General features: G+C 42.7%; 1 protein-coding gene across 1 annotated transcript in view; it reads left to right on the forward strand.

Annotated features, from left to right (window-relative positions):
- Positions 1-3,913: 3,913 nt before the first annotated feature.
- Positions 3,914-25,777, forward strand: part of LOC126295430 (serine/threonine-protein phosphatase 6 regulatory ankyrin repeat subunit A-like) — a 34,131-nt gene continuing 12,267 nt past the window's right edge. Inside the window, exon 1 of the mRNA XM_049987914.1 lies at positions 3,914-3,938. The gene's annotated coding sequence lies outside the window, so the exon portion shown is untranslated. The remainder of the gene's footprint in view (positions 3,939-25,777) is intronic.

Here is a 25,777-nt window from a genome sequence, read left to right on the forward strand (position 1 = left end):
ATATCTGCGGTTAATCATTCCACGCAATGCTGTTCGTCTGTTAGCCCTTCTAACAATACCACCACTTGCCAAGTAGGTTAGAAATCAGATTAATAATGTTGCTCATGCAGCATAAGTTCGCTTTATCGGGCAACAACAAAGTTATTGATTGTGGATGGTATCGTCAGAATGGAAATAATGAAGTCACTGTATAAAAGTCATTAATTTTGGCACTTATCTTGAATGTATTCCCACGTAGACTTCGTCGAAGTTATTATGGCTCAACATGTTGATTCTATGGTGATTCCACTTTGACTGCTAGAAGGTCCAGATCTGTATTTTAGCAATATTTGAAGACCTAACAACTGCGTTTTTCAGGAAATTCTTAATGATCAAACAATCCCAGATCAGAACAATGGTATGGTACAAATAATTATTGACTTGGTGTTCACAATCCACATTTTTATTAAACTTCTTGTAAATTCACATATACTTCTTCTAAATTCCCACATCATTAAGAGAACAGTTTTGTATGAATCTTCATATATTTAATTTCCATTTTAACGAAAGACAAGACTTGACTGTTTTTTTACAAAGCGAAATAACAACTTAACTTCTGTCAAAGTGAAACTTCTGCCGCCGGCCGCTGCGTTGTCTCCGCAGTGAGAGGTAACGGCTGACATGTCGTGTTCTGGGTACACTCTTCAGACTGTGGATCTCGCAGTGCTGAACTGCCAAGTGGTTTCCGAAACGGAATGTCTCACGCGTGTACTTCCGACTACCATTCCACGTTGAAAATTATCAATTCCCGTCGTGCTGACATAATCACTCCTGGACGCTTTTCACTCGAATCACTTGAGTACAAGTCACAGCTCTCAGAACGCACTGTCCTTTTTAGCTTGTATACGCGTTACTACCACGCGCAAACCGCTGTCCCGTCACCTTCGTCATGCCAGTGTAATCGCATCACATACTTACAACGTATCTGTTTCTCTGTAAGCTTTAAATCAAAATAACACCGCAAAAATATAAGAGGGTGTGCCCTTCGATTTAAAAGTACTTGTAATGCAGGAACTGAACGTGAAATCCTTGACACATTGTAAAACCGCGATATTACCTAAGATGGACGACAGCCATTCTGCCTCTCTGTGTGTGATGTTGGATGGGTAAATTCTGTATATAATAAAAGCGGGAGGGCGATTTTACGAGACATCATTTTTGCGTCGTCGAAGATAATGCAGGACGCAATGATTCACTCGACGTGCAGCATTCAGTCGCAGGATGAGTCCGGACTTGCGGGAAAAGAAAGTGCTCTGATGTCAGAATTGCACTATCATATTTCTTTGCAAAAGTTGATACGTGAAATACTTATGTCAAAGAAATTTAATGGTGTAACAGGAAATACTCTCAAATCTCGCCTGCCGTCAAACAAATATGATCAAATCTAGTGTCTCGCTGTAGATTTGATCACACAAGTTATTTGCCTTCTGTTCACTGCAATGTGAAATGTAACCGCATGGGGCGCTGTCGTCGCTGCAGCTATTTGACGTATCTGCAGAGTGTCTGTAAACATGGCTTCACAGTTAGCGTTATGCTTCGACTCTTAATTATAAACTTGCTTAGACTATGGTGGGGGTTTGAGAAAGGGGCACAGTGCATGCTATTAATTGTGTGTTGATGGGCAGCTGGAATATGCTGCACGCGACTCCATGTCCACAATCATAGCTAGAGCCATCCACGACTACATCTGGAAACATCCAGGCCGCTTTTCATCAAGCCGGCATAGAGGATGTGGTCACACTATAAAATAAAAAAAAATCTTTCTTAGTTTTGCGTTTCTACTTTGGACTCCGGATACCACAAGTTAAAAAACGCTTCATCTATTTAGTACGTTTTATTAATTTTGTAGTTGTGATTATTTTAAGGTTTTCTGGTGGATATGTAGTGAATAGTCTTCCTGGGTTTGCCGCCTGATCACGTTGTGCAAATTCCACAGTATTTCCTCGAAGCAACTGTTTAACCTTGCTGGTGGCATGGTACGATTGGCGGTATACGGACGTCGGCGCCCCGTTTCTAGAACACGCGCGCGAAGAATGCGCAGGCGCGGAAATCACGCGCGCGCAATGCTTTGTAGGTGGATGGTGGCACACTGCACAGCCCTCTGCCGACAATGCTTTGTAGGTGGATGGTGCCACACTGCAGAGCCCTCTGCCGACAATGCTTTGTAGGTGGATGGTGCCACACTGCAGAGCCCTCTGCCGACAATGCTTTGTAGGTGGATGGTGCCACACTGCAGAGCCCTCTGCCGACAATGCTTTGTAGGTGGATGGTGCCACACTGCAGAGCCCTCTGCCGACAATGCTTTGTAGGTGGATGGTGCCACACTGCAGAGCCCTCTGCCGACAATGCTTTGTAGGTGGATGGTGCCACACTGCAGAGCCCTCTGCCGACAATGCTTTGTAGGTGGATGGTGCCACACTGCAGAGCCCTCTGCCGACAATGCTTTGTAGGTGGATGGTGCCACACTGCAGAGCCCTCTGCCGACAATGCTTTGTAGGTGGATGGTGGCACACTGCAGAGCCCTCTGCTGACAATGCTTTGTAGGTGGATGGTGGCACACTGCAGAGCCCTCTGCCGACAATGCTTTGTAGGTGGATGGTGGCACACTGCAGAGCCCTCTGCCGACAATGCTTTGTAGGTGGATGGTGCCACACTGCAGAGCCCTCTGCCGACAATGCTTTGTAGGTGGATGGTGGCACACTGCAGAGCCCTCTGCCGACAATGCTTTGTAGGTGGATGGTGCCACACTGCAGAGCCCTCTGCCGACAATGCTTTGTAGGTGGATGGTGCCACACTGCAGAGCCCTCTGCCGACAATGCTTTGTAGGTGGATGGTGGCACACTGCAGAGCCCTCTGCCGACAATGCTTTGTAGGTGGATGGTGGCACACTGCAGAGCCATCTGCCGACAATCGCAGAGCTTCTCTCCTTCGTGTGCGGCCAGGCGTTACTCACCAAAAACCGTACTAGACCAATATGACCACGGGTCTGTTATTGAAAAATCTTGATTTTCGCGTAGTGATTTCGTACTTGTTCGAACACTAATTCCAGTAATTAAATTATTAAAAAATAAAAATAGCTCGTATTGCCCATATAGTGTATTAAACATTTATTTGCCTTCACATATTCTCCCACCAGTCCTTTATAAATCGCTTCATACGTTTCTGGAACTATTTTGTTTAATGTGCAACTTGATATTCCAGTGCGTTGTTGTAAACTAGAGTAGCTCTGTCCTTTATCGAGAAATTCCAGTGTCAGAGTTTGCCTGTCTTCTGCACATACAGCTTTTCTCAAGAGATTATTCTGTTTTGTAATATGAGAAGCCAATGTGCTGAACAAATACTGAAACACACTCTCATCCATTCGTAAGTAATTTATATAGTAGCAGAGTTGACATCCTCCACTAGCAGCTCTCGTAACAGATTTTGCTGAATGGTTTTACTGTCACTACGGAATACCTATGACTTCATCCTTTTTCTTCCGCCGCTTTTCTTCCTAATACGCACACAGTGAAATTGCGGTACTAGCAACTGCAGCGCCTAATAATAAATTGTTGCTAAGCGTTATCTTGAAATTTGATGAAAAATATGAGGAGAGTGCAATATCCTTTTTCCGCGCGTTGTCAAAGATTTTTGTCAAAGCAATTTGGCGAATACGTGAAAATATTTCGTTTTCAAAGTGTAGTACAAGCCTAAGCGAAGGTCGCGCCTCGGGCGTTCGACCTTCTGCGGCAGCACTCTCCGCGGTATGTGTGTGGGTGTTTGGGGGGGGGGGGGGGGCAGATGACGTCAGACCAGCTGCCCCACCAGCTCTGGAACACTCTCTCGCGAAGCGTGGCAGCGAGCGGCGTTTAGTTCGTTTCCTACAGTAGGAAGGACGAGAGTGTGTGCGGAAACAGCAGGTAGGGAAACGAGCCTAGTATTGTCTTCGTGTCGCAAACGTTTGGCGAACAATAATGGTAACGAACCTTCCTCCGAAACAAAAGTACTACTCCGCTGATTTCATAGGAATCTTATCATTGCAGTTTCTTAGCTCTTGTCACCCAGTTTTTTTCAGAAGACAAGAGACGCAATGGAAATGAAACAATGACTTATTTTAGGTTAAACATTTTCGATGTAGGATTTATTTATTTACTCGCAATGATAAAGTTCCACAGCGACCTCGTTTCGGCGTCTTTCCATTATGAACTGTACCTGTGAAGATCGTTTAATACGTATAAAATTGTACCTTACGTCTGTTTTAGTCAACGTCTACATATGCCACCTTATGGTGACGTCTTAGCTGGTATCACGTGGCTCTTACGGCTTCTTGCAGCGTAAATGTCGGTTGACTTTTTATGATCTGATCATATCATTTATATGTTTTCTTTTCATTTACTTCATCCTCCAGCGATGCTATTTGTTTGAAAACGAATTTATATTTCTCGAAAAGCCTGTGATCACGTTTTATTTTTCAGAGATACTATTATGAGGTATTTGCACCTACAAGTATTGTTATTTTGTCTTTACCGCGATAATTTACCCTTTTTCCTTTATAGTAGAAATAAAATTTTAGAAATATTTTTTTATATTTTCATTCTGTGATAGTTGGGGATGTACTCTGGATATTTTTGTGTATGAGTGTAAATTTACATTTTCTCCAAAATGTTCATAGGTTGTCATTAAACTACTTTGTGCAGAATTTTAAGGGGACATATTTTCTGGCTTATATTCTTCGCTTTTTAAATACAAGTAGAATATCGAGGTACTAATTCTTATCGTCTTTTAGCCTTGAAGTTATTAGTAAGAAATGCTGATTTTGCTTTGTTTCCTTTTCTGATATTTGCCCTACATATGATGTTGTAACACAGGTAGCGTCAGTTTGTGATTTTCTTTCTTCTCATTTTAATGTTATTTCTTTACTCTTGCCATCTGCTTTATGGTTTTGCATGCGGTTCATGTAGCTTTAGAACTATTTTGGGATTGAAGTCATCTCGTTGTTTCAAGTATTGCAGAGGTTTTTCTTTTGTATCTAGTTATCATCGAGAGCTAACTTTAACAGAACTTTAATCATTGTTTTGAAAGTTGGGTATTTATGCGAATTTGGGTGTTGGGAGTTTTCGTTTATGATAGTGTCAATCGTAGTAGGTTAGCTTCACTATATATTTGAAACTGGTGGTGACAGTTATTTCTCATTTTTAGATCTAAAAAGTTTTATGATTGTTTTTGTTCTGTTTGCATTGTAAATTTGGCGTTAACGTGCAAGTTGTTTAGTTGGTATTCCCAGTATTTTTCAAGATAGAAAACGGTAAATGTTTTGCACAGTTTTCTTGAATAACCAGAAAACCATGGCCTCTAGCCAAAACTTGTCGCAGTACAAATAAATTTTACTATGTGAAAGTTCCTATTAATTTTCTCTTGTAATAGTTGGCTCAGTGAGACAGATAGAATATTGACAATCTCACGTGAAGTCCATGCGCTGTAGTTTAGGTACTTCTTGTAGGTCAGTTTCGACTATTTCCTGCTTAATAGAAATGTTCTCCATGTCCAACTGGGTGTCTCGAATTCCTCTGCACTATTTTGGTTCTTTCAGAACACTCGCAATGCACTGAATAACACACGAGGTAACCAACAATGACCATTAAACGTTTCTATCTCAGGAACCATTCACAATAGGGTGTATGACGATATGAAGTTCCTTGTTCAGCATAAGCAATACTATCACTCCTCGAACCACGTACCTTCCCCCCTGAGGCACCGTGTAGGAAACCGCTTCCGATTTCGGTGAACCTGCAGCGTGAATGTTACGTTTTTATTGTGGGGATGTCTATAACATTTGTCGCGCACCTAACAGTTTCTTTACTGGGAATAGTTGTTTCAACATAAGTTGTGACTCTTTCACTTTCACATAAGTATATTTGGTGTGAAGCTCAAGTCCATACTTTTCACCGTAATGGGGATTAATCTTGAACTTGACAGTGTAGTTTATGCAATTGTAAATCTTCCAGACACTATACATTTTTGAAGCATACGATACGTGAACTCTCGACGTCTATATGTGTTTCGGGCTGTGTCATAAGCCTTTCCACAAATAGCTCAGGTGGTGAAAACAGAGGGTCAGCGTTGAAGCCTCGTTCAGGACACAGACATCTGATAAGCCCGAAGTTCCTTTGGTGGACGCTATAGGAAGCACTTGCTGTGGAAGCTGTGGGGAAATACGTTGCCGTTGCGAAGCAGCGCTTTATCGGCAGCAGGCAGTGAAGGTAACTGCATCCATTGCAAGCAACACAGGGTCACTGGAGTCCGGGGCTTCCCCGAGCAGGTGACGCAGTGTGGCCACACTGGAGGAAAAGTACTGAGGGCAGAAGGGTGGGAAATAGCAGCAGCGAGGCTGACACGACGCGGAGCAAACGATGGCCTTGGTGTCACAAGTACCCTCCGTCACACACTGTAGCGTAGCTGGTATTAGCTGTTTCTATTTTTTTTTTAATTTTTGCAACACGTTTCAGGTCAACAATAATTTTGTGCTACTACATCTTTCGGTTTCATTTTCACACAATATAGATGATCAGCAAGACTTTGATTCACTCACTTGAATTGCGATTTTTTGGATCGAAATGCGAAAATATGCTTATTAGAGTGCATTTCATATGAGTCGTATTGTTTGAAAATCATGTTTCACAATAATTAAGAGGGGGTCAAGAAAAGTTTACCCGAACAAATAAACGACAGAAATTTCATAATACCAATTTATTTTTCAATATAATACCTGTGTACACTAATACACTTGGCAACCATGCTCAGATAACTTCTGGAAAGCATTAAAATAAAAGGTCTTCGATTTAGAGTCTAACCAAGCGTTCATAATATCAATCACTGCATCATTATTGTGAAATCGTCGCCCTTTGAGATCATTTATCATGTTTGGGAAAAGAAAAAAATGTCATGGAGCCAAATCTGGAGAATACGGTGGATGACGTAGCAGTTCGAGCTGGCAGTTACGTAGAGTGTCCAGTGTTGCGAGGGCTTTGTGCGCTTGTCCGTTGTCCTGATGCAAAATGACTCCGCTCGCCAATTTTCCGCGCCTTTTTTTTATCTTTATCTCTTCTCTCAAACGGCGCAGGAGGGTGCGATAGTATGATTCATTGATAGTTAACGCCCTTTTGCAAGCAATCCTCCATATTTAACCCCTTCTGCATCCCAGAAGAGCAATACCTTCACCTTAACGTCTGGTATTTGCGCCAGAAATTTTTTTGAGGGTAGAGGGACGAAGTCTGTTTCCAGTGTTGTGAGTGTTGTTTTGTCTCAGGATCAAAGTGATGTACCCACGTTTCGTCCGTTGACACATGCCATGCAAGAAACCTCTCTTCATCCGCTTCAAATTGGCGGACGATTTCTTCACAACACTGCACACGCTCCTGTTTCTGATTTGCATTCGTCTTTCGGGACCCACCGAGTTGGAGCTTCCCGCATTCCCAAAACATTCGCAACAATGTCATGGGCACGCCCGTGGGAGGTTCCAGATGTGGTTTCAGGGTGCTGCGATGCTGCTCGACGATCCTACAACATCGCATCGTGAACTGCAGCCACTGTTTCATCAGTGGCGACGCTAACACGCCTCCCGCTCCTCGGCGCGTCTTCCACACTCGTTCATCCACGTCTGAAGTCGGACACCCAGTTTTTCACTGTCGCATAAAACAGAGCTCTCTCCTTAAGTGTATTCCGCATGCCCTGCTCAATTTTCTTGTGCGTCATTCGCTTCAAATGAAGATATTCAAACACAGCACGTTTCTTGAGTGTCTCGTAATCTGCCACTTAGCTTACGATACGGTATACAGCGTATCCTAGCGGCAAAACTAACGAAGCCGGAGCCGCGAAATTTGACTTGCACATCCACAAAAGGTCACCATAAAAGAAGGTCATGTTGTTTGTGCGAGACATTACGGTAACCTTCTCGGGCTAGAAACTCTTCGGACCGTCCCTCGTAGGAAAATACTGTGGCATGGGTAGTAAGGATGTATGCTACATGCAATTATCAGGTAGAATAATGTTTTCCTCATCTTTGACAAACGGTTGCTTATATTTTGAAATAGTTTGACTAGATAATTTTGTGAATTCTTGTCCGTGTATACTTCCAGTAAAAGTCATGGACAGTCAGCTCTGTTGGCGGCGGGGGAAAGGGGAGGGGCGAAATCTCAACAGATGGTGGTGGGAAGTTAGTCTCGCCTGCGTATGATGAAAGTATGCCGTTTCAAGGCAACAGCACATCAAAGATTTGTAAAAAAAAAAGTCATTTTTGGTACGATTTGTTATAAATAAACGAGTTGTAATGACGTGTGGGCAGGTAAAGTCTTCATTACATTTAAGTTACGGTACACAGGCTGCGCTTGCAGTAGTTCATTGTGATGTAGGGGTTATAAGCGTTGGGTTAAAGAGCAGAGGGTAAATGTGGAAATGATTCGCGACCTGCCATGTCCAAAATTTTGTACTCGTCCCCACCTTTGTGAAAAGATTCTGGGACTTCTTCATTAGACTGATAGAAGTACATTCTGTAATGTTCGATGTTGTGTACGTCTATAAATGTTCTCTCTCTCTCTCGCTCTCTTTCTGTTTCAGGTGTGAGTCGTCAATACTTTACAAATTGCTCCTGAAACTTATTGCAAATGCGAATAAATATTCACTCGTTAATCCTCTGGTAAGCCAAATTACCATTGAATTTAAAAAATTATAGAAACGTAAAGTGTATTAAAGACAATTTACGGGCTAGTTAATTTGGATCACTTTTCCCCGAAACAGACGTCTTCAATTAAAGAACATCTTTAACCTTCAGTATTAGGCTTTTCATCATTTTATTGCAATAAATTTTACCTCTATCGACCGTTTTCGAGACATCCTCAGTGTCTTATTGTTTGGAGACAACGTTTGCTCACTGGTCGTCAGGTACATGAGCTGTCGCTTTTTCTCGCCTGCTGGAATGGCTGCCCGCCCTGTATGACTCCAGACCAACTCTTGACACTAGTTCTCAGAATTTTTTAAAATAAGTATATTTTGTTGAGACTCTTTAGTGAACACTGTCGAATACACACATTAATGGATTCAGTGCGGGGCGGCTTCAACTTTCTTTTGCTCGTAAATCCGTAAGTCTTCTCATTTTCGGGGTTGACAAAGGCGTATAGAAAAAAAATAGTACAACGTTTTTCAGTAAGTTCCGCGCTAATTCTTGACCACACTTTAATCTCTCTCCTACCCACAGTCCAGTTTACGTGGATGCATAATCTTACACATTTATGAACGAAGTAACTTCCAATTTAACATACCCTTCAGTAAAGAAAAAGCATAACTTCTAGGTAACATCAGTTGCGATGTTATATCGTTACTATTCCATCGCGTTCCACATAAAATTATTGATAACCTCTACGAACTCTTTCTTGAAGAGCTAAAGAAACTGGTACACCTGTCCAATATACTATAGGGCCCCCACGAGCACGCAATGTGCCGCAACACAACGTGGCATGGACTCCGACTAATGTCTGAAGTAGTGGTGGAGGCAAATGACACCATGAATCCTGCAGGGCTGTCCATAAATCCGTAAGAGGAGGAGGGTGTGGAGAACAGCGTTGCAAGACATCCCAGATATGCTCAATAATGTTCATGTCTAGGGAATTTGGTGGGCAGCGGAAGTGTTTAAACTCAGAAGAGTGTTCCCGGATTCACTTCGTAGCAGTTCTGGACGTGTGGCTTGTCGCATTGTCGTGCTGAAATTGCCCAAGTCCGTCGGAATGCTCAAAGGATGTAAATGGATGCAGTTGATCCGACAGGATGCTTATGCACACATGTCACAGTCGTATCTAGACGTATCAGGGGTCGCATATCACTCCCAACTCCACATGCCTCACACCATCACAGAGCCTCCACCAGGTTGAACAGTCCCCTGCTGACATGCAGGAGCTATGGATCATTGTCTGCATACCCGTACACTTCCATCCGCTGGATACAATTTGAAACGAGACTCGTCCAAGCTGGCAACAACATGTTTCCAGTCGTCAACAGACCAATGTCAGTGTTGACGGGCCCAGGCGAGTCGCAAAGCTTTTTGTCCTGCAGTCATCTTCCTTAGTTCCTTTTCTTTATTATTCTGGCCTTCTTTGTTATTGTTTCGGGAGTTTTTTCAGCTTCAGCGACAAATTGCCTGTCCGTTCATTGAGTCGACTCACTATTTGATGCCTAGTCCATTCATGCTATTTAATCCGCTTGTTAGCTCATTATTAAAAAAAAAAATTATAACATACATCAGACTATCATGAAGAGCAGACTAACCAAAAAAAAAAAAAATAAATAGGAAAGCATTCCCAAATTGCAGCTATTGAAGCTTTCATTCAGTTTCTGTGTTTTGCCATGTAAACATTTTTCCAGGAGTTTAGAATCTGAAAGATCTCTGTATTTTGGCATTAGTTCCACAGTAACAGTTTCTGGCATGAGGTTTGCATGTGCCTGTTTTTGTTCATTTTCTTCCGACCTGTTGTACTTGCACTATGACGCGTTTCCATTTGGGCAGAGGACGTGCTTTGGATGCTCATCAGTGGATATTCCATGATACGGAGTTGTTCAAGTTGCTTTTCTCATCTCACTGACATTATCGCTGTTTCTCCTGATGAACAGGCCATAATATTGTGTAAGGTTTTCTATCTCCGATTTGTTGAGTCAGCCTAGTCCACCAACAGCTGTGCCAATAGAAAAGTTTTTTCTATCATGTTCTTCTCTTTTGCACATACACTACACATTCCATTTTTTAAATTTCAGTTTCGGCATATGAGTTAGCAGTCACAACAAAGTCACAGTTTCCACAGTAGTGAATGTATTGCACAATGCATCTAGCAACTGACTTACGAAAAATAGAGACTACCTCCCTACATTTCATACCATCACTGAAACCTTCAAAGTTTCTGTCACATTTGTGTTAGTTAGCCTTACTGACTGAATCTTGGCAATGTTTTGTCAGACATTCGTAGTTCAGCACGTTGCTCATATCTACAGAGATAAGTGTGATAACTTCAGTCAGCAATGTGTGGCGTCACTTCTGCCGCCGGCCGCGGCGGTCTCGCGGTTCTAGGCGCGCAGTCCGGAACCGTGCTACTGCTACGGTAGCAAGTTCGAATCCTGCCTCGGGCATGGATGTGTGTGATGTCCTTAGGTTAGTTAGGTTTAAGTAGTTCTAAGTTCTAGGGGTCTGATGACCACAGGAATTGAGTCCCATAGTGCTCAGAGGCATTTGAACCATCACTTCTGCCAGGAACCGTCCAGTATACTGACTAATACCAGCAGTTTATTTCGCTGTCCTCACACAGAAACTTCACTTTGTTAGGCTATTGTACAAACACTTGTAATACCTCTCGGACCTGACAGGTCGCAGTGGGAGATCCATCATAGCACACAATATCTGTGCTGCTTTCTTTCCTTCCGAATATACCTCATGTCACGTGCAAAGCGAATATTTACTAATATTTACTTCACTACATTTAATGCGTGCTACAGGAGATGCCATTCTACAGGGTGATTATAATTAAAGTTAACTTTAATTATAAACTTAAACTTTCAAAACGCCGTAGAAGTAACACCACTGGTCAGAATGACGTCAAATTGCACCGGAATATTAACGGGGAGAGGGGAAACGTATGGCAGAATAAAAAAAAAAAAAACAGATGGTGCACGACCCACTGAAGTTGGTATAAACATGCCGGTTACACGGCTTTTCCTCCTTTCGCGTCTGCGACGTTCGCCATGACTGTCTCAAAGCAGAATCGCGCTCTGCTTGTAAACCTGTATTACAAGAATGATGACTGTGCACACGTCGCTCTGCAGGAGTTCCGGACACTTAAGGGTTTGAAAAATGGCGTTGGTGCGATGACTGCCGTGGGTCTGGAGAAAATAATTTTGAATTTCGAAAAGTCGGGTTCTTTTGGTGTTCAACCCGGTAGAGGGAGGAAACGAATTGGTTCGACGTCAGTGCAAGCAGTGGCCACAGAAGTGCAGGAGACGACGAGTGGTGGTGTGCAATCGTGTAGTGCACGGAGAATTGCCCGAACACTGGACATGCCCGTGATCACGGCGGGTAAAATCCTACCAAACATCCTTCTTTACTAGCCCTTCAAAATTATCCATGAGCAGTAGTTGTTTCCACACGCAAATTAACCAGTACCATTCATGCTGAAAAGGTCACTGTCTGGTGCGGGTTGTGGTTGTTGTTGTGGTTTTCAGTCCTGAGACTGGTTTGATGCAGCTCTCCATGCTACTCTATCCTGTGCAAGCTTCTTCATCTCCCAGTACTTACTGCAACCTACATCCTTCTGAATCTGCTTAGTGTATTCATCTCTTGGTCTCCCTCTACGATTTTTACTCTCCACGCTGCCCTCCAATACTAAATTGGTGAACCCTTGATGCCTCAGAACATGTCCTACCAACCAATCCCTTCTTCTGGTCAAGTTGTGCCACAAACTTCTCTTCTCCCCAATCCTATTCAATACTTCCTCATTAGTTATGCGATCTACCCATCTAATCTTCAGCATTCTTCTGTAGCACCACATTTCAAAAGCTTCTATTCTCTTCTTGTACAAACTATTTATCGTCCATGTTTCACTTCCATACATGGCTACACTCCATACAAATACTTTCAGAAAATACTTCCTGACACTTAAATCTATACTCGATGTTATCAAATATCTTTTCTTCAGATACGCTTTCCTTGCCATTGCCAGTCTACATTTTATATCTTCTCTACTTCGACCATCATCAGTTATTTTGCTCCCCAAATAGCAAAACTCCTTTGCTACTTTAAGTGTCTCATTTCCTAATCTAATTCCCTCAGCATCACCCGACTTAATTTGACTACATTCCATTATCCTCGTTTTGCTTTTGTTGATGTTCGTGTTATATACTCCTCTCAGGACACTGTCCATTCCATTCAACTACTCTTCCAAGTGCTTTGCTGTCTCTGACAGAATTACAATGTCATCGGCGAACCTCAAAGTTTTTATTTCTTCTCCATGAATTTTAATACCTACTCCGAATTTTTCTTTTGTTTCCTTTACTGCTTGCTCAATATACAGATTGAATAACATCGGTGAGTGGCTACAACCCTGTCTTACTCCCTTCCCAACCACTGTTTCCCTTTCATGTCCGTCGACTCTTATAACTGCCATCTGGTTTCTGTACAAATCGTAAATAGCCTTTCGCTCCCTGTATTTTACCCCTGCCGCCTTTAGACTTTGAAAGAGAGTATTCCAATCAGCATTGTCAAAAGCTTTCTCTAAGTCTACAAATTCTAGAAATGCAGGTTTGCCTTTCCTTAATCTTTCTTCTAAGATAATTTGTAAGGTCAGTATTGCCTCACGTGTTCCAGTATTTCTACGGAATCCAAACTGATCTTCCCCGAGGTCGGCTTCTACTAGTTTTTCCATTCGTCAGTAAAGAATTCGTGTTAGTATTTCGCAGCTGTGGCTTATTAAACTGATAGTTCGGTAATTTTCACATCTGTCGGGTTTTTGTCATCATTTATCGTAGGGCCATAATTTTTTCGAAGACACATGTGCTTTCGGCCCTGTTGCCCATACTTGGTAAGCGCTACGAGTATCTTTGGCGCAACAACGTCATTCCAACACTCCAACAGCCTGGATGTGTGGATGGGATCATTTTTATGCAAGATGGCGCTCCTCCGCGCATTGTAAATCCCACTACAGTTCTGCTGGGTAGACCTCGTGCTTACTTACGTCTTCATTAAATGTGAGGAATTTTTCACTGGTACAGTATTTTGATTAGCAACAGACAAATGCAACTGTGAATGCATGCACTTACTAATATAATAGTAACCGTTGCTTTCACTTTTGAAAACATCAACATCTTGTTTATTCTCTATAAGATGTTTCAACTTGTTTCTTGAAGTACCGCCTGCCGAACTTTTAGGCCTAAACTCACTTTGCCGTAGCGTAACAGTTCCTTCATTTTTACAGTGTCCATCAAAATGTTTGTACTGATTACAGTAAAACTTACGTCTGTAATTAAACGTATTCGTTTTTGGTTCTTTATGATGTCTAATCGTTGAAATATGCTGTCACAACTACAACACGAACGCACAAGAAAAACGTAAGTAAGTCAAGTAATCTACTTGCATTAACAGAAAGATCGATTGCAATAAATCCCTGTTCATATTACTGTCGATATGTTCTTTAATGATATTAGACAAAGGACTTGCTATGGAAATAGCGGCGCCAAAATTAAGTAACAAGACACTTTAGGCAAGATATTGTGTTTGACGGTAGTGTGACAGGCATTCACGAGCTACATATGCTTTACAATGACATTTAAAGACCTCAATAATGAAGTAATATACGCAAAGCATAAATTTTGTAGAATAAGAAAGAATTGCATAATTTTATTAAATAAAAAATCAATTTTCTGGGCGCTCATGACACCAGCTCCCTTTACACTTAATTGATTTGTGGTCCGTAAGCTTCCTGACATCCCTCTGTAACATGCATTTTGGTAGGAGTAAATCCTGTGTCGCTTGCAAAAATGTGAAATTGGGCACTGATGGCTAACTTTATAGACGGTGTACTCTAGATGAAGCCACACATCTGGCAGAGCGGTTCTAGGCGCTTCAGTCCGGCACAGCGCGACTGCTACAGTCGCAGGTTTGAATCCTGCCTGGGGCATGTATATGTGTGATGTTCTTAGGTTAGTTAGGTTTAATTAGTTTTAAGTTCTAGGGGACTGGTGACCTCAGATGTTAAGTTCCATAGTGCTCAGAGCCATTTCAACCATTTGATTTGAAACCACACAACGTTGCGTCAGACATTTTTTTACCAGGAGAATAGATCAACTTGCTCGTATTATAAAGATTCCTTAGAATTCCTGGAGAGAAGGCGACGTTTCATTGGAGACAATATAGAGGTCGATGATGTAAATTATGTGTAAGTCCCATAAAGACAAGAGAAAATCTAGGGCTCATAAGTGACATACAACATAGACCCTCAATTTCTGAGTGTCATGACATACCATCTACTATGCAGCACAAAGTGCCCTATGGAGTAGATGTGTTCTAGAAGGTTAGAAGAGTCGTAATGATCAGGATCAATAACGATACAGCGACCCAGGGCTCGGACCAGCATTAAAAGGAACACGAAGACGTGTTCAGGATTAGCAAACATTTGTCTGCTCCTCGGTTCAGTGTGATTGTTCTTCGCACATATGCATATGTAAGCCCTGATCAGGTTTCCCATCTCTGCAGTAAAATAGACTTCCGTGATAGTCGCAAGAAATTTCTCACGAAAAGTTATACCTAACATCTGTTAACACAACCTGATAATACTGATGAACAAGTATCATATCGTGATGTCTCTTGTAATATTGTGGCATTAATTTAGTCTGAATGCTGTGCTGATATACAATAAGAGCGGTTTAAAAGCTGCGAGCTATCTGAGGAAGTTAACCTTGCATTACTGCGCAACTGTCTCACCAGGTACCCTGTCTAGCTTACCAAATTCGCAACCAGACTGACATTAATTATAATCTTTTACTAGTCATAAGAGAACCGGTGATATATATAAAAAAGAGAATTTAAATAAAAAGAAATAAATCAGTTTATATTTGGAAATTTATTTTAACATTGATCATTGAAATTTCAGCATATTAAACTTGAGTCATAACTAAGCTGTTGCCTTATTTAGGATTGTGAAAATGTGAGTTTGTAATCTTACGGAACACATCAAATATGGAGCCAAGATTGGGAGACTGCATACAACACTGCATTCATAAATTAACACACGAAGAACGTTGAAACGTATGCGAGAGGAAATTAACCACAACCAACCGATTCAATTTTCACCCAAAGAAGTTACGTTCGTAGCGCAATCCTGTCCGTCATGTAATTACCACACACTGGTATACTAAATTCATACTAACTCTCTGTGAAATCTTCCCGAAAAGTATAGCTCTGGGCTACTTTGATGATTACACCGCATGTTTCACGTGGTCAACTTGGTTTACACAAATAGTGTAACTCCACAATAATTTTGATAATTAAAATAAATTAGATCGAAAAGCAATTTACAAAAGAAAAACCTCGAACTGTTTACTATCGTCTTACTATTAACCTGATGGATCAAACAACTGTATAAGCATAAATACATATACATAAAGAAAAGCTGCTATATTGAAAAATATTGTTAAGGCGAGACGTTATAATCTCACGCATATTCGCATTTAAGATTGATGATCTTAGTTAGAGTTACTGATCAACACGTGGTTCCACTTTACTCACAAAGTAGTGACAAAGCAACTACTGGAAAATATTCTGAAGTTCACACTCGAAATACACTGCGTTGCAATTTAAAATAACATTAGATATTGTAGAGCTAAACCTTAAATAAAGGTGATTAAATTTTCAGTTAGGCTGAACTTAAGAAATCCGTTGTTCTACGAACTTAGCAGACACGCGCTTAGCCAGAGATCTTACCACTTCAGACGCTCGCCACGGACAGACTGACCTGCGCTACTACAGTGGGTGCTTCCGTTTACAATACGGAAGTGACCAGAGGGGCAGCTTCCTATACCAACATGACAAGGTACGGACAGAACCATACTAAGGATAGAAACCTGTTTGCTTTTAGAAAGCGTAGCTACCGGTTCCGACGTTGGTCCTACTGTTCTCTAGCAGACAGGCTTGTCTGCTACCATCCAGCCTGCAACTAGAAATACATTTGCTCATTCATCCTCTCACACAGAAGGAAAGGCGGATGACAGTATCTTATCATATACAGTATATAAAAGAAAGCGGATGTAGGTTCCGTATGAGACTGTGTGAGATGAATTACATATAAACTGTGTTTTAAAGTGTGGTAGTGTGACAGATCGTTCTTGTTTATGTGTAAAAGTTACACGTTCCACTGCTCAATCTCCTCCCAGATAGTCAGAAACAACACAGTAAATTTAGAAGAGGAATTTATGCCGTAAATGGCAACAGATTTAAGAAATTAACATGAAAGGAATCCGACAGAGACCTTTCACTCTTTCAGGTAACACACTAAGAAAAATCGAAATCATTTCCAGAAACATGTAATGCAAATAATAAATAATTATAGATCAGACCTATCATGACGTGTGTTGTGAGTATTTTACGACTGCATATTGATATTAGGATGTTGCTGTTGTTGTTGTTGTTGCTGTGGTCTTCAGTCCTGAGACTGGTTTGATGCAGCTCCCCATGCTACTCTATCCTGTGCAAGCTTCTTCATCTCCCAGTACCTACTGCAACCTACATCCTTTTGAATCTGTTTGGTGTATTCATCTCTTGGTCTCCCTCTACGATTTTTACCCTCCACGATTTTATCGTCCATGTTTCACATACATACATGACTGCACTCCATACAAATACTTTCAGAAATGACTTCCTGACACTTAAATCTATACTCGATGTTAACAAATTTCTCTTCTTCAGAAACGCTTTCCTTGCCATTGCCCGTCTACATTTTATATCCTCTCTACTTCGACCATCATCAGTTATTTTGCTCCTCAAATAGCAAAACTCCTTCACTGCTTCAAGTGTCCCATTTCCTAATGTAATTTCCTCAGCATCACCCGACTTAATTCGACTACATTCCATTATCCTCGTTTTGCTTTTGTTGATGTTCATCTTATATCCTCCTTTCAAGACACTGCCCTGTCTGTTCAACTGCTCTTCCCAAGGCCTTTGCTGTCTCTGACAGATTTACAATGTCATCAGCAAACCTCGAAGTTTTTATTTCTTCTCCATGGATTTTAATACCTACTTAGAATTTTTCTTTTGTTTCCTTTACTGCTTACTCAATATACAGATTGAATAACATCGGTGAGTGGCTACAACCCTGTCTTACTCCCTTCCCAACCACTGTTTCCCTTTCATGTCCGTCGACTCTTATAACTGCCATCTGGTTTCTGTACAAATCGTAAATAGCCTTTCGCTCCCTGTATTTTATCCCTGCCACCTTTAGAATTTGAGAGTATTCTAGTCAACATTGTCAAAAGCTTTCTCTAAGTCTACAAATGCTAGAAACGTAGGTTTGCCTTTCCTTAATCTTTGTTCTAAGATAATTCGTAAGGTCAGTATTACCTCACGTGTTCCAGTATTTCTACAGAATCCAAACTGATCTTTCCTGCGGTTGGCTTCTACTATTTTTTCCATTCGTCTGTAATGAATTCGTGTTAGTATTTTGCAGATGTGGCTTATTAAACTGATAGTTCGGTAATTTTCACATCTGTCAACACCTGCTTTCTTTGGGATTGGAATTATTATATTCTTCTTGAAGTCGGTATTTCGCCTGTTTCATACAACTTGCTCACCAGATGGTAGAGTTTTGTCAGGACTGGCTCTCCCAAGGCCGTCAGTAGTTCCAATGGAATTTTGTCTACTCTGGGGGCCTTGTTTCGACTCAGGTCTTTCAGTGCTCTGTCAAACTCTTCACCCAGTATCGTATCTCCCATTTCATCTTCATCTACATCCTCTTCCATTTCCATAATATTGTCCTCAAGTACATCGCCCTTGTATAGACCCTCCATGTACTCCTTCCACCTTTCTGCTTTCCCTTCTTTGCTTGGAACTGGATTTCCATCGGAGCGTTCATACAAGTGGTTCTCTTATCTCCAAAGGCCTCTTTAATTTTCCTGTAGGCGGTATCTATCTTACCCCTAGTGAGATCATCATTTAATCATACAGTAAAGCTGCATGCTCTCGGGAAAAAGTACGGACGTAGTTTCCCCTTGCTTTCAGCCGTTCGCACTACCAGCACAGCATAGCAAGGCCGTTTTGATTATTGTTACAAGGCCAAATCAGTCAGTCATCCAGGCTCTTGCCCTTGCAACTACTGAAAAGGCTGCTGCCCCTCTTCAGGATATCGTGATGAAACTGTAACACATGGCCACTTCAAATGTTTTGTGTTGTACTGTTAGGACACCTAACACAAATCGAGAAAATTACTAACCGACTAGTCACAGTAGTGCCAACATTTATTCTAATTTTGGAACTCATGATCACGTGAAGAACTTAAAGAGTCTTATATCTTCGCAGTAGACAACCGGCGGAACTGCATATTGACATTGAAGAGGCAAAGTTACTGGTACATCTGCCTAATATCGTGTAGGGCCCCCGCGAGCACGCAGAAGTGCCGCAGGACGATGTGGCATGGACTCGGCTAATGTCTGAAGTAATGCTGGAGGGAACTGACAAGGTGAATCCTGCAGGGCTGTCCATAAATCCGTAAGAGTACGAGACGCTGAAGACCTCTTCTCAACGGCACGTTCCAAAGCATCCCCGATACGTACAATAGCGTTCAGCCGGCGGAAGTGTTTAGTCTCAGAGGAGTGTTCCTGGAGCCACTCTGTAGCAATTCTGGGCGTGGGTGGTGTTGCATTGTCCTGCTGGAATTGCCCAAGTCCGTAGGAATGCACAATGGGCTTGAATGGATGCACCTGATCACTCAGGATACTTACGTATATGTCACCTGTCAGAGTCGTATCTAGACGCATCAGGGTTCCCATATCACTCCAACTGCACACGCAAAACACCATTAAACATCCTCCACCACCTTGAACACTCCCCTGCTGACATGCAGGGCCCATGGAATCATGACGTTGTCTCCACACCCGTGCACGTCAATTCGCTCGATACAATTTCAGACGAGACCCGTGCACCCAGACAACATATTCCCAACCATCAACATGCCAATGCCGGTGTCGACGGGCCCAGGCGAGGTGTAAAGCATTGTGTCGTGCAGTCATCAAGGGTACAGTAGTGGGCCCTCGATTCCGAAAGCCCGTATCGGTAACGTTTCGCTGAACAGTTCGTACGCTGACACTTGTTCATGGCCCAGCATTGAAATCTGCAGCAATCTCCGGCAGAGTTGCACTTCCGTCACGTTGGACGATTCTCTTCAGTCGTCGTTGGTCCCGATCTTGCAGGTCTTTTTCCGGCCGCAGCGATGTTGGAGATCTGATGTTTTGCCGGATTCCTATTACTCACGGTACCCTCGTGAAATGGTCGTCCGGGCAAATCCCCACTTCATCGCTACCTCGGAGACGCTGTGGCCGATGACTCGTGCGCCGTCTATAACTCCACGTTCAAACTCGCTTAAATCTTGATAACCTGTTGTTGTAGCAGCAGTAGCCGATCGAACAAAAGCGCCAGACACTTGTTGTCTTATACAGGCGTTGCCGACTGCTGCGCCATATTCTGTCAGTTTACGTATCTCTGTATTTGAATACACATGCCTGTACCAGTTACTTTGTCGCTGCAGTGTATAATTTAACAAGTAATGGCTTAAGTGTCACTGACAGATTGAATCCTTTAGGTATCTACATTTATGCCAGCAAGACGGTCAGGTAACTCCTTGCTTAGAAGAGACGTGTAGCTGTTCTTTGCATTTTCAGATTTAGCCTCATTGAGACAATGAGTCTCACAGAGTTTTTAATGTTCTTAACACTAGCAAAATCCTCTGGGACGGTGGTGCTTTTGCTCGCCATACTTGCGAGTGCGTAACTTCAAACGATAACATATTCCCTAGTATCATTATCATCAACTTTGTTCCATAGCAATTGTCAGACCTAAGTAACTTCGCTGACGAATAGATTTCCGTGTAGCAAATAGCCAGTCACCCATTCCGTCCTACCATCGACAAATGTTCCGTTGAAACTACAGCAGATGCATTCCGTACTGCATTTTAAATGTAATTTTCTTACGAAGACTAGACAGCCATCCATCTACATCTACATCTACATCTATACTCCGCAAGCCACCTGACGGTGTGTGGCGGAGGGTACACTGAGTACCTCTATCGGTTCTCCCTTCTATTCCAGTCTCGTATTGTTCGTGAAAAGGATTGTCGGTATGCTTCTGTGTGGTCTCTAATCTCTCTGATTTTATCCTCATGGTCTCTTCGCGAGATGTACGTAGCCTAGCAACATAGAATTTCACCAAGATACAGTCTGGAATACAACAGTCGGTATCGTTGTTTGGTACTTTGTGTGACTGATTTTCATGTTAAATATCTATCCACTCCCGTTATCTGAGTGCTCAGCGTGACTGAATGCCACACCAAGTTGCCCGGGTTCGATTCCCGGCTGCGTCAGGAGATTTTTCTCCGCTCACGGACTGGGTGTTGTGTTGTCATCCCCTTCTCCGACGCACAAGTCGCCCAATGTAGTACTTGTGCTCGGCGGCCGAACTTCCCCGAATGGGGTACTCCCGGCCCACAATGCCGTACGCTCATTTCTATGTTAAATAATGCGCCTACAGAGCACAGTGTTGCATCCAGGACAACTGGGAAACGCGGGAATTTTTAAAATTATCATAATTTAGGATGTTGCAGTTTTCAATTAAATTTTTGTAATTTTTGATGTTGCAGTTTTCAATTAAATTTTTGTAAATTGGCTTTATACCGCTAGCACAGAATAATACTGTAGCAATAAACCATAAACAACACAGGAAGACCCAAATAACTCTCAATTTGCAAACAAAATGCGCCGTTTACAACAACAAAACAAAGTACACACACAAGCATCTGCCTACAGCAAAACGTGTCGAAGATTTAGTGCGAAGACTGCATTATTTCGTAACAACAAACTGCTTTCGCCTTCGACGAGCGTGACGTCACAACTCTTCACGTTTGTAACAGATTGCGGGAAAATATTGTGAATGGTGGTTTGAGAAGCGTTACTTTCAAAGTATGTTTCCTTTCACGCAAGATGGATTATGTTATATGTGAGAACGTGTGATGAATTTGTAAAATTTCGAAGCGTTTGATTCTCATTCAAAACTAGGGTTTGAGAAGCAACCATTTCGAAAACTTACGGAGCCCGAAGACCAGTCATTTATACCATTATTTAAACTTTTGCTGACACATTTGTGTTTGATATATCGTAAAGGGCAAGACACGCTAAAACGGAGCAACGTTATATGAGAAATCATAGCTTGTCTTGTAGTTGTATGTGTATTAGTTAAAGCATAAACTTTTCTTATTTCTGTGTTCATGGATCTGAAGTGATACGTGGGCAAATTTATGTATTGCCTAAACATCTCATTCTGTTTTAGACTTATAATGTGAACTGGGAATAACATACCGCTTCCTCGCGGACGCAGAACTAGTGGGATGTGGTAGTTGACACAATATCTCTCTAGAATGCAGTCTTTCTTCCTAAGTTTATGTGTGACGTAATGCCTCTGTTATTAGCATATAGTGCTTATGCCTCGAATGTCGAATACTCCCTCTGTATGAATAAAGGTATCCTGTATTACCATTTAGGGTCTGAATTTTTCTATATTTTCCAAATTTTTAGTCTTTTAAGTATTTCTCCAGTCTATGTAAACGTATGAAAATGTATATACTTATCAGCCAGAACATTACGACCACCTACCTAACAGCTGGTATGTCCAACATTACCACAGATAACAGTCATGATGTGTCATGGCATGGAAGTAATGAGGTCTTGGTAGGTCTCTGGAGGGAGTTGGCACCACATCTGTACACAAGTCACCCAATTCCTGTGAATTCCGGGGACGTTACATAGAACAACATCCCAGATGTGTTCGATCAGCTTCAGATCTGGCGAGCTGGAGGCCGTCACATCAATTAGCACTCGCCACTGTGTTCCTCGAACCACTCCATAGCACTCTCGGCCTTGTGATGTGTCACATTATCTTGTTGAAAAATGTCTCATCCGACAGAAACATGATTGTTATGATGGGGTGTATGTGGTCTGCAACCAGTGTATGATACTCTTCGGCAGTCGGGGTGCTTTGCACAGGCTCCACTGGATACACGGATGCCCATGTGAATTTTCTGCAGAGCATAATGGATCCGCCCCCAGCTTGTCTCTGTCCCGCAGTACAGGTGTCGAGGAGTGGTTCCCCTGGAAGATGACAGATTCGCACCCTCCCGTCAGCATGATGAAGAAGGTGTAGGAATTCATCAGACTGTGCTGTGCTCTGCCACTGTGCCATGTCCAGTGCCAGTGGTTACATGCCCATTTCAGTTGTAGGTGCTGAAGTCGTTGGTGTTAACATTGGCACGTGCATCGGTCATCGGCTGCGGAGGACAATCGTTAGGAGTGTTCAGTGCACTGTGTTCTCTGACACACTTTGTACTCTGCCCAGGGGTAAAGTCTGGTGTTAGTTCTGCCACAGTTCGCTGACTGATCTATTTTACCAGTCTGCAAAGCCTACGACGTACAACACATCGAATGAGGAATGGCCAACCAACGCACGACGTCTGGACTTGGTTTCGCCTTGGTTTCGCCATGTGCTGAAGACACTCATCACAGCACTCGTAGAATACAAGTCGTGCAGTTTTCGAAATACTCGCATTGAGCCACCAAGCCATCGCAGTGAACCCTTGGTCTAACTCAGATAGATGGTGCACATTCTTCATTCTATACATAGACAACGCATTCACTCATACTACATGCACCATGTGTGTATCTGACTATCAATCGTTTCTCGCCAGGTGACGCTGGTATATCCTGGACCGGTTTATATCGATAGTAGGTCGATGGTCATAATGTTCTGGCTGATCAGTGTATGTTCTTATTGCTTACCTCCCTAGGTTTCCAAACCCAGCCAGAGTGGGTGCTTGAGTGCAGAGTTTAGCCTTATCTTGAGTACAGCTATCTGTCCACAGATTATTACAAAATACACTACTGGCCACTAAAATTGCTACAGCAAGAAGAAATGCAGATGATAAATGGGTATTCATTGGACAAATATATTATACTAGAACTGACATGTGAATACATTTTCACACAATTTGGGTTCATAGATCCTGGTAAATCAGTACCCAGAACAACCACCTCTGGCCGTTATAACGGCGATACGCCTGGGCATTGAGTCAAACAGAGCTTGCATGGCGTGTACCGGTGCAGCTGCCCATGCAGCTTCAACACAATACCATAGTTCATCAAGATTAGTGACTGTCATATTGTGACGAGCCAGTTGCTCGGCCACCATTGAACAGACGTTTTCAATTGGTGCGAGATCTGGCCAGGGCAGCAGTCGACATTTTCTATGTACAGAAAGGTCCGTACAGGACCTGCAACACGCGCTCGTGCATTATCCTGCTGAAATGTCGGATTTCGCAGGGATCGAACGAAGGGTAGAGCCACAGGTCGTAACACATCTGAAATGTAACGTTCACTGTTCAAAGTGCCATCAACGCGAACAAGAGGTGAGCGAGACGTGTAACCAATGGAGCCCCATACCATCACGCCGGATAATACGCCAGTATGGCGATGACGAATAGAAGCTTCCAATGTGCGTTCACCGCGATGTCGCCAAACACGGATGCGACCATCATGATGCTGTAAACAAAACCTGGATTCATTCGGAAAAATGACGTTTGCTATTCGTGCACCCAGGTTCGTCGTTGAGTACACCATCGCAGGCACTCCTGTCTGTGATGCAGCGTCAAGGGTAACCGCAGCCATGGTCTCCGAGGTGATAGTCCATGCTGCTGCGAACGTCGTCGAACTGATCGTGCAGATGGTTGTTGTCTTGCAAACGTCCCCATCTGTTGACTCAGGGGTCGAGACGTGGATGCACGATCTGTTACAGCCATGTGGATAAGACGTCTGTCATCTCGAAAAATGGTTCAAATGGCTCTGAGCACTATGCGACTTAACTTCTGAGGTCATCAGTCGCCTAGAACTTAGAACTAATTAAACCTAACTAACCTGAGGACATCGCACACATCCATGCCCGAGGCGGAATTCGAACCTGAGACCGTAGCAGTCGCTCGGCTCCAGACTGTAGCGCCTAGAACCGCTCGGCCACCACGGCCGGCTGTCATCTTGGCTGCTAGTGATACGAGGCCATTGAGATCCAGCACGGCGTTGCGTATTCCCCCCCCCCCCCTCCCCCTGAACCCACCGATTCCATATTTTGCTAACAGTCATTGGATCTCGACCAACGGGAGCAGCAATGTCGGCATACGATAAATCGCAGTCGCGATAGGCTACAATCCGATCTTTATCAAAGTCGGAAACTTGATGGTACGCATTTGTCCTCCTTACACGAGGCATCACAACATCGTTTCACTGGCAACGCCGGTCAACTGCTGTTTGTGTATGAGAAATCGATTGGAAAATTTACTCATATCAGCACGTTGTAGGTGTGACCACCGGCGCCACCCTCGTGTGAATTCTCTAAAAAGCTAATCATTTGCATATCACAGCATCTTCTTCCTGTCGGTTAAATTTCGCGTCTGTAGCATGTCATATTCGTGGTGTAGCAATTTTAATGGCCAGTAGTGTATTACTCCATGACCACATAACGATAACATTTGTTTATATTTTCTTGTAAGTTAATAACTCCAAATACAATCCAACTAGGACTGACAGAATTTAAAATAATATACACTCTAATGATACAAGATGGAAATAGTCTTCGAAATTCTGATCAACTGCAGCTGTCACAGCTTAGATCCGAGATGGGTGTACGTATGTAAGCAACATATGGAAATAATGTTCGAGGAACTGAGTTAATACTGTTATAAACACATATACAGAGCTCTCTTTTGCTATTTTCGTGCATCGCGGTTTCTCGCTCTCGGCTTCTGCTCCCAACATCCCCAGACCAACACTGGGTGGAAACATTTCTGGTCACTAGTGCAGACATAACTCGTATGTACATCCTGCATCCAATCTGATGCAGTTGATTCGATCTCTGTCAGATGAGAACACAGCATTGCAC

Source organism: Schistocerca gregaria, chromosome 11 (assembly GCF_023897955.1).
Source record: "Schistocerca gregaria isolate iqSchGreg1 chromosome 11, iqSchGreg1.2, whole genome shotgun sequence".
In the NCBI taxonomy this organism is placed as follows: domain Eukaryota; kingdom Metazoa; phylum Arthropoda; class Insecta; order Orthoptera; family Acrididae; genus Schistocerca; species Schistocerca gregaria.